Source organism: Polyodon spathula, chromosome 3 (assembly GCF_017654505.1).
Source record: "Polyodon spathula isolate WHYD16114869_AA chromosome 3, ASM1765450v1, whole genome shotgun sequence".
NCBI classification, from domain to species: Eukaryota; Metazoa; Chordata; class Actinopteri; order Acipenseriformes; family Polyodontidae; genus Polyodon; species Polyodon spathula.
In genome coordinates, this window is record NC_054536.1 from 57649187 (window position 1) to 57665191 (window position 16005).

The window sequence follows — 16005 nt, forward strand, 5'->3', positions numbered from 1 at the left end:
AAAGTACTGGAACAGTCTAGACAAAGACAAAACCTGGGAGGCTTATGAGTCAAAGTGTTTGAGCAAAGAACAGTTTGGAAAGTGAAGCCCTCTCTCAACAGAAATACTTTAACTAGACAATCTGATGACAAGAACACCATCTACACTTCGCCATATGGATTCTGTTGCACATAAAATAAAGCGAATGGCAAGACTAAAATAATTTCAGAACTGTACTTTAAGGCCAGCAATTTTATATTTCAGTGGGTTTTTTTTTTCCCCCTATTTTGTAAGTTGGAGCTATACTTTCAGAAAACGCACAAGCTGGAAGACTACTTGGTGTGCTTAGCTTGGTTGAGCTGTGTAAATACAACTTACCAGTGTATATATACACACATGTAAAATGTTAGTTTGAAATACAGCCAGATTCCTCCATATAGACCTAGAGTCTGTTGGCTTAATGGCTTGTGTATAATGGCTTGTGTATAACCTTAAGGCTTGTGTATAACCTTAAGAGAGTTATACAGTGTGACATATAGTAAATATGTAACCACCCTCCATTTTGTGTAACTTCCTACACACGTACATATATATTTGGGATTTATAATTTGATGAGAACAAAATAGTATGCACAACAAACAGTAGGGCTGCAACGAAGGGTACATTCTGACCTTCGAAGGTTTGGAACACATTTACCAGTGAAAGGTTCTAACCTTCAATGTTACTCATTTGCATAACTTCTGGGTTATTTTACAGGTAATCCATATAAATGGAATAAAACATTATTTAACAGTCACCATTCCAAGAAGGTTATCGGTCACTGAAGAAGAAGAAATTACGCTTGTCAAGTGACCCCATAGACTGGTTATGCTTCCATGATTTGCTTGCGCAGTTTGCATTCAACTTTTTTTTGGTTGTCTGGGATTTTTTTGTTAAATGCCCAAACAGCAGAGGGGTTTCAAGACATTTCTTTCAATACAGCTTATGCTATACAACGCTTTGCTGTCGAGATGGAGAATGAAGAAATTAAAGGTTTGCTTCTGGATAATACAAGCTGGAGGGGGGGAGTGGGAGACGGTGCTCAGTTTTCGAAATTAAAATGATTTGTGTTATTGTATATTTTATATGTTTCAAACATATTCTACCACAGCACTTCTCTTACACAGTCTTGCACACTAGATATTCATACATATTTTACTGAAGCACTACAACCACTAGAGGTACGAGCCCACTGCTTTGGATACATTACCCTGCTCCAACTGTACATAATGTATACCGATGTGGTAGCGGATTTTATTAACAACTTTTGTTTAAGCAATATGCATTATACAAATCAAAAGATCAAATTTTACATGCAAGTGACATTTAATGTGTGATTTATAGTATTCACACATTGTTAAACAGCTTCTGTTAATAGGAAGAAAAAACACACACACATACACACACACACAGTGAGTGAACCCATCTGATGAACCTTCGAAGGTTTAAAACAATCTTCTAATCCATGGCTAGCGAACGAACCTTCGAACCCTAACAAACAGCGTACATAACATTGGATTTTAAGAATGTAGACCAGTGGTCCTTAAAGCTGTGCCCGCCAAGCCAGAACGCTGTGCCCGTGGCAGCTGTTCTCATACTTTATATTGTAACGATCCCACAGGCAGGGGTGTCTCACACGCAGAGGTGGGATGCAAGCCCGATACCAGCTCCTCCAAGGGAGACGGCACTTTTTTACAGTGGTATTGGTTCTATGCTTCAGTGCTGGAGGTCCTGGGTTTGAATGCTGAACTAGATCACCACGTATTCTTCTTTGTTCAAGACTGAATAGATTCAATTCTTTAAGCCTGTATGCATATGATGTGCCTTAAACCTGGAATACTTCTGGTTGCTCTTCTTTGCACTCTTTCTAGAGCAGCAATATCCTTTTTGTAGCGAGGTGACCAGAACTGAACATAATATTCTACATAAGGTCTTACTAATGCATTGTAAAGTTTTAACATTACTTCTCTTGATTTAAATTCAACACTTCACTATATATCCAAGAATCTTGTTGGCCTTCTTTTATAGCTTCCCCACATTATCTAGATGAAGACATTTCTGAATCAACATAAACTCTTAGGTCTTTTTCATAGATTCCTTCTTCAATTTCAGTATCTCCCATGATATTTATAATGCACATTTTTATTGTCTGCATGCAGTACCTTACAATTTTCTCTATTAAATGTCATTTGCCATGTGTCTGCCCAGTTCTGAATGCTGTCTAGATCACTGTGAATGACATTTGCTGATGCACCGGTGTTTGCCACTCCTATTTTTGTGTCGTCTGCAAATTTAACAATTGTGTTTACTATACCAGAATCTAAGTCATTAATGTAGATTAGGAAGAGCAGAGGGTTTAATACTGATCCCTGTGGTACTCCACTGGTTAACTCGCTCCATTTTGAGGTTTCTATTCTAATCAGTACTTTCTGTTTTCTACATGTTAACCACTCCCTAATCCATGTGCATGCATTTCCTTGAATCCCTACTGCATTCAGTTTGAAAATGAATCTTTTATGCGGGACTCCTACTTGCTCTTGGTGAAAGAACCCTCTTTCTTCCAAACTGAGGGAGCCTTGTGATAGTAAAATGAGTCTTGTACTTCTTTATAATAGAAACAATAGTTGAAATAGGGATACACAAATGCTTGGAAATCTTCTTGTATCCTTCTCCAGTTATGACAATAAATAAGGTCTGCCTAAGGTCTTCAGATAGCTCTTTAGTTTTTCCCCATATTGACTTATTGGTAATGACAGGAATCATCCTATGCTTAACCCTTTTATACTCCAAGAATGTTTCCGATAAAACACTACCCGATACAAAAAAAAATAAAAAATCTGTGGATTGCCAATAAACACTGGAAAACATCGGAAACACTGTGGAAATGGTTAATCAATTCACATTTACTTTACCTCTTTTCCATTAAAAAATAAAACCTACTACAAAAATAATAATAAATACACTTCCCAGTGCTCCTGGGCAAAATTCCGCCTCCCTGACTTGTACCTATCATTGATTTGTTCTGAATACTTTAAACCCACCTTAACTACTGAGTGACAGAACATTCCTACATTTCTATTGGAGACTCCACTTGCGAGATTTAAAACGAGATTATAATCACGAATGGAGGCTTGTTAGCGGGATTTAAAGCTGTATTACAGTTAAGATACGGATGATTTAAAACAGAAGTGTGGCAAAATGTACAAAAATGCCTACACACAAAAACCGCAGAAGAATGTGCCCGTGACCATAGGGATTTCACTGTGTAAGACAGCAAAGGCAAGAAGGTACAAGTATATACTTACTGTCGAGTTACTACTATACATATTTTAACAGAACAAAAACGCTCAAGCATTTCGGAAAGTAACTGAAAACACTAATTTGATACGGTAGATCAAAAACGAAATCCCTGAAAATTTTTTTTTTTTTACATAAAACTCGAAAATAGCCAAAAATAAGCACCGAAAAATACAATTAATAACAACTGAAAAACAGAAGACCAAAGCATAAGGTACAGCGTATTACTGAAAAAAAAATTAAATGGATAAGTGGCGAATTAAAACGTCAAAATTAAACAGGACTGGTGGCCAACTGTTGTGGTTCCACAGTAAGGGCAGATATTAAGAAAAGGAAGGGATTTAGAAATTGCCTCCAAGTAGTTTTTCTAACTCTCGGTCGATCTGGCGCTTCATTGGTGTAGTAGGTGTAGTATGGTTTTTTTATAATAAAATGGCATCTCTAAAACAAAGGAACGAGGTGAACCACATTTGGAAGTATTTTGAGGAACCAGACTAGAAAACCGCAGTGTGTAAATAATTGTGCCAAACAAAATTGTCGTACCACAAAAACAAAAGTTCAATGCGTCACCATTTGAAATGAAAACATTCACAAATTACTGTGCATGGAGTTACTGATGGCAGTAAAAAGCAAACATCCATAATAAACAGAACGCTCTAGATGGCATCTGACATTTATTTAGCCCTTACATCCTTGTGAATACATATAACATGATTTTAAAAGGAAGTTTTTTCCTTAACTCACATAAGTGTAAATAAATTATGTATAGGTTTTAATTTACCAGTACACTTTTATGCAAATCATTTGTTTAAAAAAAAAAAAAAAAAAGTCTTTGATGTCTATATCATTTGTCAACAGAAGGGGATATATATGGATTTCCCGTTTGTGGCACGATCCCTGAATAGTTAATATTGCAATGTATTATAATCTGTGCATTTGACAGATTCTGTAACACATGTAAGCTGTGTTTTTTTTTTTTTTTTTTTTTTTATTATTATTGGGTTTGTGTAAATAAATTATGTATAGGTTTTAATTTACCAGTACACTTTTATGCAAATCATTTGTTTAAAAAAAAAAAAAAGTCTTTGATGTCTATATCATTTGTCAACAGAAGGGGATATATATGGATTTCCCGTTTGTGGCACGATCCCTGAATAGTTAATATAGCAATGTATTATAATCTGTGCATTTGACAGATTCTGTAACACATGTAAGCTGTGTTTTTTTTTTTTTTTTTTTCTTTTTTTTATTATTATTGGGTTTGTTCTTTCAATTAAATTTTTTTTGTAAATTTTGTAGTCCGATGTTAAAATGTTATTTGTTTATTTGGGGTTTCTTTGCTTAGAAAATACTAACCAGGGGACCGTTTCATAAAAGTCCTGCGATTGCGATATAGTTGCAAAGTTTTCTGGAAGTTTAAGTCACAAAGAAAAAAAAAAAGTTGCAGATGATTACTGATGCAGTAAATACTGTTGGGGAGGAGCAAAGAACAGTAGCCTAAATAAGAAACATTGATAGATATAGAGAGCAGAATGAAATTAAAAGGAAAAAGCAGGGAGATGAAAAAATGTTTAAAAAGTTGATTGAGGAAAACCAAAATACCTCACTGTCAACAGAGATCTCGAGCTGTGTAGACGTGAAAGGCTGTACTCTGAAGTTCTATACATACATAAGGAAAGCCCTTCTTCGGCTGTATAGAAATAAAGTAAATGCTGTGCAGTAAACGTATTTAAAGAAAAAGTGTACTGATCAGTGTATACTTTTTTCTACGCAGCTGAAAAGGGGCTTTTGGACAAAGTGTATGTAGCCAGCTAAGCACACTCGCTACCTTGACACTTCGTCTTTATTAGGGGGCATGCCTGGTAATCAAGCTGCGTTTAGCCTCATTATTTAAACTTGTGGGGCAGGTAATAACATGGAGGTGGATGCTGCAACAAAGCTTTGTCACTGCTGTGGTCAACTATAGCCGAGATGAACTGAGGAAAGTGCTTTTTGTTTCCGTGATTTGGGGGTCTGGTAGGTTTCTTTTAAATTTTCTTTTAGTTTTTATCTAGAAGTGAAAAGGAGGTGCCTGTTACTATTTTTATCACTTGATTTTGGTCCATTCTATTTATTTGTACCACGTTTATGTGTTAATTGTTTATTATACACATATAATTACTAGCATTATTACTATTATTCATGCAATATGTGTTGCACGGCATTGACACCAGTTTAAAGCAAGGCACTGCCAATAATGCTATTATCATACTGAATAAAATCAGGACTTTTGCTATACAATTGTATTTAAAAAATAAATAAACCGGGTTTAATTTTTACAACTTGATCTTGTCTCTTACTATTATTTTTCACCCGGATAACTTTGGGTTACACGTCATTAAATAAAACATTTTGGTAATTATTTAAACCTTTGTGTGTGTGTATATTAAGCCCTATATATGTATGTATGTATGTATGTGTTTGTGTGTGTGTGTGTGTGTGTGGGGGGGGGGGGGGGGGGGGGTTATAAGATACAGAGACAAGTTTATATTGTCATCAGAATGGTTTTACCTGAGAAATCCGTTCAATCAAGTATACAGTTCCACGGCAAGCTAGTAGCATGAGCCCCACAGTATGTCCCAAAACAGGATCTGCGATGAAAATTGCTGCTTGTGGCTGTTGTCTGGCAGCTCACGGGTTTATAGTGAAAATTGGTGATGTCACAGCTCTGTGAAAGTTTTATGAACCACAATTTTTATTTGCGAGGTGCCTGCCTAATCGGATAGTCACAAATCGTTTTTATGAAATGGGCCCCAGGGCTGTCTGTATACATCAGAATGTAATATAAAGAGTGCATGTGTATGTGATCTGGTTTAAACACCAACACCTGCACAGCATTTAAACGTTTAGAAAAATGTACACTAAGCCCATCCCTAGTCATTCGTTAACAGTGGTCAAATCTTTACACTGGACCAGATGTTTGTACACCTAACATACTGTATCCAGGTGATTACACAATTATATAAATTATTGCGTTAAATCACATTTGGCAATATACATCAGCATGCCATCAAACAGCCAAGGAGGCCACATTTATGCCTGCGTCTAAATTACTTTGAGGACCACTGATGTAGACGAAAGCACCAATAACAAGCCACAAATACACTGGTTCAGGAAACCACGACTACAAAAAAAAAACAAATGCTAGGAATGTCTAAATAAAAACCTGGGAAAGTCAGATCCCAACATTGAACAAATGTCATAATAGTACACCCGCTGTTGGATTTTTACAGTCCACATTTCCATACGTTAAGAATTGACCCAGCAGGATCGAACACAAATAACACGCTTGTACTGCCAGAAACTGTAAAACCTGCAGACCTGTTTTCATGAGTTTTTAGAATTATCAAGTGTATAATTACAAAAGCACAAAAATCACTTCCAATGTTTAAACCAGAAATGCATTGACCATAAGTATTGTGGAAGAGATTCATAAATCTAGAAGTCCAAAAAATGTTGGTGTTTTTACAGTCCCCAATGCACCTAAAACTGCTTGGTTTTATAAACTGCAACACAGCCTGTTAACTGATTAAAATAAAGTTTAGTAAAATGTCACAAATATATTCTAAACTCAACTTCTTGACCATTACAGACTTTCTAGTTTTCAAATGTTAAAGCACAGTTCAGTTACCAAATTCCTTTGGTTCTTTTGGATTCCACTTTTAGTTTTCTAATTGCCATCCACAAAATAATTAGAATTTAATCCCACACAATATATTTAAATGGATAAGGACATATATATATATATATAGATATATATATAGCAATAATATATAATATGTTTAGTATATATATATATATAGATATATATATATGATTTTTTTTTTCCCCCATGTTTAGGAAGTAGTTTAAAAGATTCAGCAACTACTGGAAAGTTTGCAAAGTTCTTCCATAAAATGGTGATCACACTTTTACACAACTTTTCCATATTCTTGTTGCAATTACCCAAGCCATGACTTTATTTCCCTTTAGTTTTATGACACCAGATTAGCACTGGTATAAAAACAGATAATTTGGACATCCAACACACTTCAGTTAAAAACTGTACCTTGCCAACATATACAGCAGGTAAAAATCTTCATGCGGATAGCTTTCCCCTCACGCGTATATCAAAAATGGTTTAACAATGTATTAAAAGCAATACTGCATTGTCAAACCAAATAGGCATTTCTAAAATAGTACTTCCTGTCTGCAACTTCAAATAATCTATCCAGAAGCTAGTTATGGCATGTGATTCAAGCAGCTTGATTTCCCTTGCTACCAGTTGTGAACATGCATCTCGTAACGTTTTTTTTTAAGTTCTGACTAACTCACACAGCTCAAAAGGAAGTTATTAGTGATTGATGAAAGGCAACATGTAACCTTTTAAACTAAATAAATTGCTCTTGAGTTATATTACTTGGACACTTAACAATAATACATTGAAAGAAAAAAGTCTAATTCATCAATTTGTACATTATTAAACAAGTAAAAAATGTAACAAAAAAGAAGGAAATCAAAATAACCCCCTTTAGGTATGTAGCCATCAGGGCCTTCATGTTTAACACTGTTGGAGCTAGTGTTATTGCAATTAAATATCATATAATAAAGAATATAAAACAACATTCTTTATCTGAACAAAAATTGGGTTTATGATATCTAACTTGGGTTGAGTCTCTTCCTTAAAAACTATGATTAAAAAAATAGGGTCCATTTTAAATTATTAAAAAAAAAAACTGTAGCAGGTTTTAGATTAAATAAATATACATTCCATTCCTTTGGTGGCCCTCTATAACAAGTACAATATGTTAAACTTAAGAAAGGATTATGTATAGTTACTGTATAATGGGCCTTAAATATGTCAGCACTAAGTAACTTAAATGAATAAGCTATCCAATGTTTATGTGCGTTGAAAACATTCAGTGTCTGTTAGGTGATAAAGAAACCAGTACATACAGAGGTTTCTCATAATCGCCCAGTACATGAAAGATTTAAAATGTTTGTATAAAATAAAGAGTTTATCGAATTATTAAATGCAATCTGAAACTTCTATGTCTGATGAAAATTAAGGCAGTTGCCATATTCACCATGTAGAGTGTGACAGGTCTATGGGAAAACTGACATACGGACATGATCAGCGTATTGAAAGAAAATGTCGACCCTAATCAAAATAAGTTGGTTTGCTGTTTTGAGATCATTTTTCCTATACCACAATAACAGTCTACGGCTTTGAATGAAGTTATCATTCCTAAATCTTAATGGTCTACAGTGTTGAGTTAAAAATGCACTAAATTTTTAAAGCTTATAATCTTTAAAATGTTTTTTAAATAACAAAAAGAACATGTCACGTAACCCCAAGGCCAAAGTTACTAAATAGTTCCTGCTAATTTTGCAAACCGCTCCATGGAAAGTGGTTATAGCAGGGGGTCTCAATGTGCCTGGCTTTCAGATTTACAGACCGTCTCAACACCACCTCCTCTGTTCCACTCAACATGTGGATGGTATAGGGGATTAAAGGCCTTGTTGGTTCAGTGGCCTTCAATTTGGCTGACCTGTCTTTCCAGAATGGAGTTACTGTTTAATATAAATCACAGGAAGCCTACAGGTTTGATGCTGGATGCAAGGCAGGTGGCCATGTTGAAATACAAACTGTGCTATGGGAGCCAAAAAATAGCATTGTTTGGATCATACATCGGTGTAATATTCTTGTTCAATGTTCCTGAGATTTTAAGGATTAACAACAACGAAGAAAATGTTGCTCCCACTCCTATGACTCTTGAGCCAAGACAAGCTATTCCACCTTCAACTGCACAATAATTGAAGTGAAGATTATAGTGAAGTAGGTAAATGGAGGAGGGTGGCTTGTCTTGGTTCAAGAGTCATAGGAGTGGGACCTAGCAGTGTTTAACTCTGTGAGACCAAGTAGAGCTCAAACAGCTAAAATATATTGGGCCAGAGACAGAGTATAAGCACTGGAGAATGCACATGGGAAATGTGAAGCTTTTTTTTCAACCCTGTTGCCACCTAGACAGGTCAAGAAACCTTGCATCATAAGGAATATTTTAAACTCAATAAAATACATTTACATCAAGATATTGAATAGGCTACGCCCTGAAAATACAATTCCACCTGGAGTTAGACCCGTTAGGATTCCATTGTGTGTAAATCTCAACTTGATAAAACCAAGGCCACATCTTCATTTTTGCCCATCTGTGGGACTACCTCACTAGTAGAAAACAAAATACATGATGCCCTTTGAAGCTCAACTTAGCCATGAAACAAAGTTTCTGATGTGGTTTTTGGAATCTGTGACTAAAAATCTATTAGAATGACAGGTTCTGTAAGTCTACCATAATTATTCTAAATGTTATTAGCTTTCTGCTGCAATGTATGAGGCTTTTCACAACCACTGGGAGGCGAAAATAGGGTGATAACGCCCAAGTTATGTCCTGTCATAGCTCAGAAACTATTTTGGCTTAAGAGCTAAAACTTCATATTTTTCATAACTGTGCATTGTCTAACTATGTACCGAGTGTTTGGGTGATTTGACACGGAATAACCTATGCGAAGAATAGCACCAAAAACTGCCACCCCATGGCCATGACATCTAAGTATGTAGATACTGATGGAATCCCACTTCAGAGTTTTATGACCAGTTATTAATAGAGGAATTATTTTATCTGTTAATCAATTGCCTGTTCTTTGCAAAATATATTACAAGAGGGGCTCCCAAGTGGCGTACCCAGTAAAGGCGCTCCGCGTGGAGTGGAGGAAGTGCCCTATAGCCTGGAGATCACAGGTTTGAATCCAGGCTACATCCTAGGGAAAGGCACACAATTAGCCAAGCACCGCCGGGGTAGGAAGGGCTTTAGGTCGGTATGGGAATCCACGGCTCACCACGCTTCAGGAACCCGTGTGGCCGATAGGGCGCCTGTGGTTCTGCAGTGGAGCTGCCAGATCCGTGTTGGATATAGGTCTGGTGGAATCGTTGTGGATCCGCAGTGCGAAAAATGACGGATTGGCAGGAACACGTTTCGGAGGACGCAAAATTAGAGACGATTAAATTTATAAAAAAAAAAAATAAAAAAAATTATAATTATATAGAGAGAGAGAGAGAGAGAGAGAGAGAGAGAGAGAGGACACACACAGACAGTGCTTTGCAAAAGTATTCAGACCCCAATTACAAATGGTACATTGAAATTTCGTTCTGTTCGATATTGTATTTTAAAACACTTAAACTCAAAATCAGTTATTGTAAGGTGACATTGGTTTTATGTTGGGAAATATTTTTAAGAAAAATAAAAAACTGAAATATCTTGCTTGCATAAGTATTCAACCCCTGGGCTGTGGAAGCTCCCAGTTTGCACCGATGAAAGAAATTGCCTCAGCGAGGACACAATTACCTTACCATTGGCCTCCAGCTATGAACCATTAATGTTGCTGTCAAATTTTCTGGATAAAAACCCCACTGTTAAAGGATCATTGGTAAGGCTGTGAATCTGAAGGAAAATGAAGACTAAATCAGTGGCTGGGAATGGAGTAATGGTGCACCAGTCAACCATATCAAGAGCTCTGCATAACACTGGCCTGTATGGGAGGTTGGCACGAAAGAAGCCATTACTCAAAAAAGTACCATCTGAAAGCACGTCTGGAGTTTGCCAGAAAGCATGAGAGTGACCGAGCTGCAATGTGGGAAAAGGTTTTGTGGTCAGATGAGACCAAGATAGAGCTTTTTGGCCAAAACTCAAAGAGCTATGTGTGGTGCAAACCTAACACTGCCCATGCCTCAAGACACACCATCCCTACAGTGAAGTATGGTGGTGGCAGCATCATGCTGTGGGGATGCTTCTCATCAGCAGGGACTGTGCATCTTGTTACAACTGAAGGAAGAATTGATGGAGCAAAATACAGGAAAATACTGCAAGAGAATCTGCTTCAGTCTGCTAAAAAACTGAAGCTTAGGAAGAAATTCACCTTTCAGCAGGACAATGATCCCAAGCACAAGGCCAAAGCAACATTGGAGTGGCTCAAGAACAAAAAGGTGAATGTCCTACAGTGGCCCAGTCAAAGTCCTGATCTCAATCCCATTGAGAATCTGTGGCACTATTTGAAAATTGCGGTCCACAAGCATCGTCCAACCAACCTGAACAACCTGGAGCAAACCTGCCAAGAAGAATGGGCCAAAATCACTCCGACACTGTGTGCAAAGCTGGTGCATACTTACCCCAAAAGACTTAAAGCTGTTATTGCAGCAAAAGGTGGCTCTATCAAATATTAATGTGTGGGAGTTGAATATTTATGCAAGCAAGATATTTCAGTTTTTTTTTTATTTTTCTTAATTATTTCCCAACATAAAACCAGTCATCTTACAATAATTGATTTTGAGTTTAAGTGTTTTAAAATACAATATCGAACAGAACGAAATTTCAATGTACCATTTGTAATTGGGGTTTGAATACTTTTGCAAGGCACTGTGTGTATATATAACAAGGAAAACGTGCAATAAGGTAATGCATGTATTCTAGCTAGCCATTTTTTATTTTGAAATAAAATGGCAACATACAAAGATTACTTTTGTCACCCACTGAAATACAATATTACAGTTCAATTTATAAAATTACAACTGCATTTTGGTGACCTTATAAAAACAGCTAGAGAATAAATGTCAACCCTTTAAAACTCCAGAATGCTCGTCCTGCACATTACTAGAACGTCTGTTTGAATCTCAAATTTTTGGCAGAAAATTCCAAGAAATTTACAGAAGGGTTATAGAATTATTCTGGGATCTAATGGGTTTTAACTGAGCACTAAAAAAAAAAAAAAGATGCATGCGTGAGAAACAAAAAAGTCCACTTCAAAAACAGATTTAGAATATACAACATGTGTGCTTAAAAGCTTTTTTGGAGCTTATAAATGTTAGAGCAATAACCTTGAACTTTCATAAGTTGGGGCAGAGTTTGTATATACAGCAATAGACCAAGGCATGCAATTTAATCATTAAAGAACATTAACAATACAAACATTCCTGACATTGCTTATTTGCTCTTTAGAATGCAAAAAGCATTCCGTATTTTCATAAGCAGAAATACAGTAATGTATATGATCCTTTACAACTGTACTGTGTATTTCTGGCCTTCTTCTATGTAGGTCTTATGCGCAGTTTTCTAAAATGTGTTATGCTAAACATACATTTTTATTGAAAAATGTATTTAAAAAAGTCAAGTACAAGACAGACAAGTTCGACCTTTGATTAGAACACTGGTGCAGTTAAAACATGCAAGTGTATAGATGCAGTGTATATAGCACAGTATTCTTTTACTCCTACCAACCTTCTCTTTAACCCATTAAGTACCCAATCATTTTTTCTTTGAAAAAACATCAGAACACAAGCTGTAATTTGATACGTTACACATTTTCACAAAATTGGAGTAAGTTATCATAACAACATAGTTAAAGAGAAAATTAACAGGTAGCTGCCTGTTATTTTTTTCTTTAGGAAAAGAAAAAAGTGGAATATTTTAAGGCAAAACATTTTCCACTTGGGATCATGTCAAACTTCCCCACTCAAACTGTTGCTTTGTATTTATAAAAAACACTTTTCAAATTACAATACACAATTATGTTCAACAGCAATCAGGTTATAGTACTGTCCAGCAGAAATTGAGGATCATTTTCCAATTGTCCAATCCACTTAGTGCAAATTTAAATACTGCACGCTGTACCAAATGTTTATGGCTGTAGCTAACCGGACATATTTGTGCCCCAAGGTATGTCTGCTTTAAATAAGTCATTCTGCATATTTCTTACTTTCCACCAAGGATTGCACAATATAGCTGCTTAGAAGCTACACACAAGGTTTAGAAACAGACCGAACTGATTAAACAGAAAACAATAACCTTACAGTACTTTCTTGAACATAGTTATTGGTACAGAGGTATTGGTATCCGACGTTTAATATAAGATAATTCATGAAAACATGTTAAATACAAGCATTTATTGAACATTAAACCCATTTACTATGACACAGACCAAAATACACAAATGCAATTATGCAATTTTAAATATTTGTTCATGACAAAAGTATTGGCACCTTCACAGTAAAAGTGTAAAAATTTTATAGAAAACCATTACACAGCAACTAAGCTACATGAAGTCAGTAGTCAGAAGAGTTAATTATTTTCAACATCTGTTGAAGAACCACCTTTTGGCAACACAGCCGATGATGGTCAAGACAAAGGAGTTGGATTCACACTTCAGAAAAAAAATGGAAAAATGGCTATATAACAATATCTAAGAAATATAGAATACCAAAACCCACAATCACAGCAATAAGCAAGTAGTACCACAGAACAAATTCAAATGAATTGCTTGAAAGAAGTGGACATCGAAAGCAAACTACAGGTACAGCAGGTAGGAGAATTGTCTGGGCAGCTAAAAAAAAAAAAAACTAACATTAACAGCCAAGGACTTGAAAAAGTTTAAGAAGCATCAGGCACATCCAGGCTATTTCATTGCCGACTGTGACCAGGGGGTGGAGCACAATTGGCCGAGTGCCGCCCGGGTAGGGAGCGATTAGGTCGGCAGGGGAATCCATGGTTCACCGCGCACCAGCAACCAGTGTGGCTGATAGGGCGTCTGCAGGTCTACAGTGGAGCCATTCAGATCTGTGTTGTCCTCCAGCACCATGGGTCTGGTGGCTTCACTTGTGGAGCCGATGTGCGAAAAATGTCAGTTTGCAGGAACACATTTCGGAGGACACATGTTTCAGCCTCCATTTCTCAAGTCGTGGGAGGGGGGGGGGGGGGGGGGGGTTGCAGAGGTTATGGGGGTGTTTTAGCAGTTCAGGGACTGGAGACATTCATGTGGTTGAAGATTGAATGAATGCAGCCATGTATCAAAACACTGTACAAAGTACAATGACACAATCTGCTCGTAGGCTGATTGGCACACAGTTTATCTTCATCACAGCTAAGTCAACTCTCGATTTCTTGAAGAAAACAAAAAGATACGAGTTATTGATTGGCTTTTACAATTGCCAGATCTCAATCCAACAGAAATGCTTTGGACCGAGCTGAAAACAGCTGCAGCCAAGCATTGTGTATCCAATCTGTCTGAACGAAGGAAATATACAAGATAGAATAGGCCCAGATTTCACCAACAAGTTGTAACATACTGGTTAAGAATGATCATAAATGTCTGAAAACTGTGATAAAAGCAAAAGGACGACACAGGAAAAACTAAAGTAAGGGTGCCAACATTTTTGCCATGAACAAATACCTTAAATGTAATAAGCTAGTTTTGATAAAGATTCTCGAAATTGTGTATTTGTTTTTTGTTTTATTAATAATTAGTTCAAGTTTACTAAATGCTTATCCTTAATCTATTACCTTGAATTCTGGTATAAGCGTAGGCTGCCAATACTTTTGTCTGAGACAGTACTGTAATTTTTATAAAACTGCTTACATTTTACACTTGTGTAGGAAACAAACAATTGCCAAGGTATCCTTTTGCAATTGAAGATACCTATTTAAGAAAATGTAATTCCAAATGATGGGCTATTTCTGTTTAACATGTCATCATACAGCGTTTGATTTTAAAGCGAAGTGCAGAATTAACCACAACTACAACAATGGCAATAAACACATACATTTAAGCGTGTGTGTGTGTGTGTGTGTGTGTGTGTGTAGGGCAGGGTGGTGGTATGGGTACATACATGTCTATTTGTGCTATTGTATGGTAAATAGGTAGATTCATTAGTGAATGAAGCAGCCACAGAAGCACAAACTTATTTTAAGCAGAATCGATGTACCTACTTTTCTGTCTTTAATAAATATTTAACACACATCAACTAGCAAAACCTACAACATGCACTTCATAACCCAACGCAACCTCTGCAAGATAATGATCTAGAGCTCTAGAAGCTGTGGATACAAAGACATTTCTCTCAAAGAAAATAAAGCATACAACACGCTAGGAAATGCGTCATTTGCTTAGCAACGGTCTAAACAAACCAGCAACATTGCGTTGACAGTTTTTACGGCATTACAGTTTTATTCAGTGATGAACCAAAAAAGTCATTGTAAATATAAAATTGCTGTACAGTTATGCTTCTACTAGTGCATATTAAAGTTTCTTTTGCACGACATTGCCCAATTATTATTATTATAGCTGTAGAAGTATCAAACCTTAATCAGAATACCATGATGAATGTTTAATCTTAAGGAAAAAAAGTAAATTACTTCTTGTATGCTGAGATTAATTACTACAGTAAGCTATAGTCATATGCCGGCAAGACCAGAGGCCTATTTCCCAAACACATTAAAATATCTATGGAATTTGACTTTGCCAATTAGTTGTAAAATGTAAAGTCAAGTTGAATGCTTCCTGACTTCCTTCCTAGGCTGGCTCTCAGCTTAATGAAATGTGTGAACTGCATTGTGTTTTAGCATGCTCTCAATGCAATTGAAATGGAATGACCTGCATATCTGGACAGTTGCAGTTTATGTTATAATGCCAGGCAGGTAAGGGTAAGTATCATGATATAGGAGGTTGCATAATTACCAACATATTTGTATGGTAAGTACCTATGCATGAACACAGTTTTCAAGGAAAGCGTTTTTGATGGTGTTTTGTTTCCATAGTACACCATGGTAATATATATATAACAATATA

General features: G+C 36.3%; 1 protein-coding gene across 1 annotated transcript in view; it reads right to left on the reverse strand.

The window, feature by feature from the left end:
* LOC121313233 (serine/threonine-protein kinase 3-like) overlaps positions 1-16005 on the reverse strand; it is a 132553-nt gene that overhangs the window by 110764 nt on the left and 5784 nt on the right. The window lies entirely within an intron of this gene.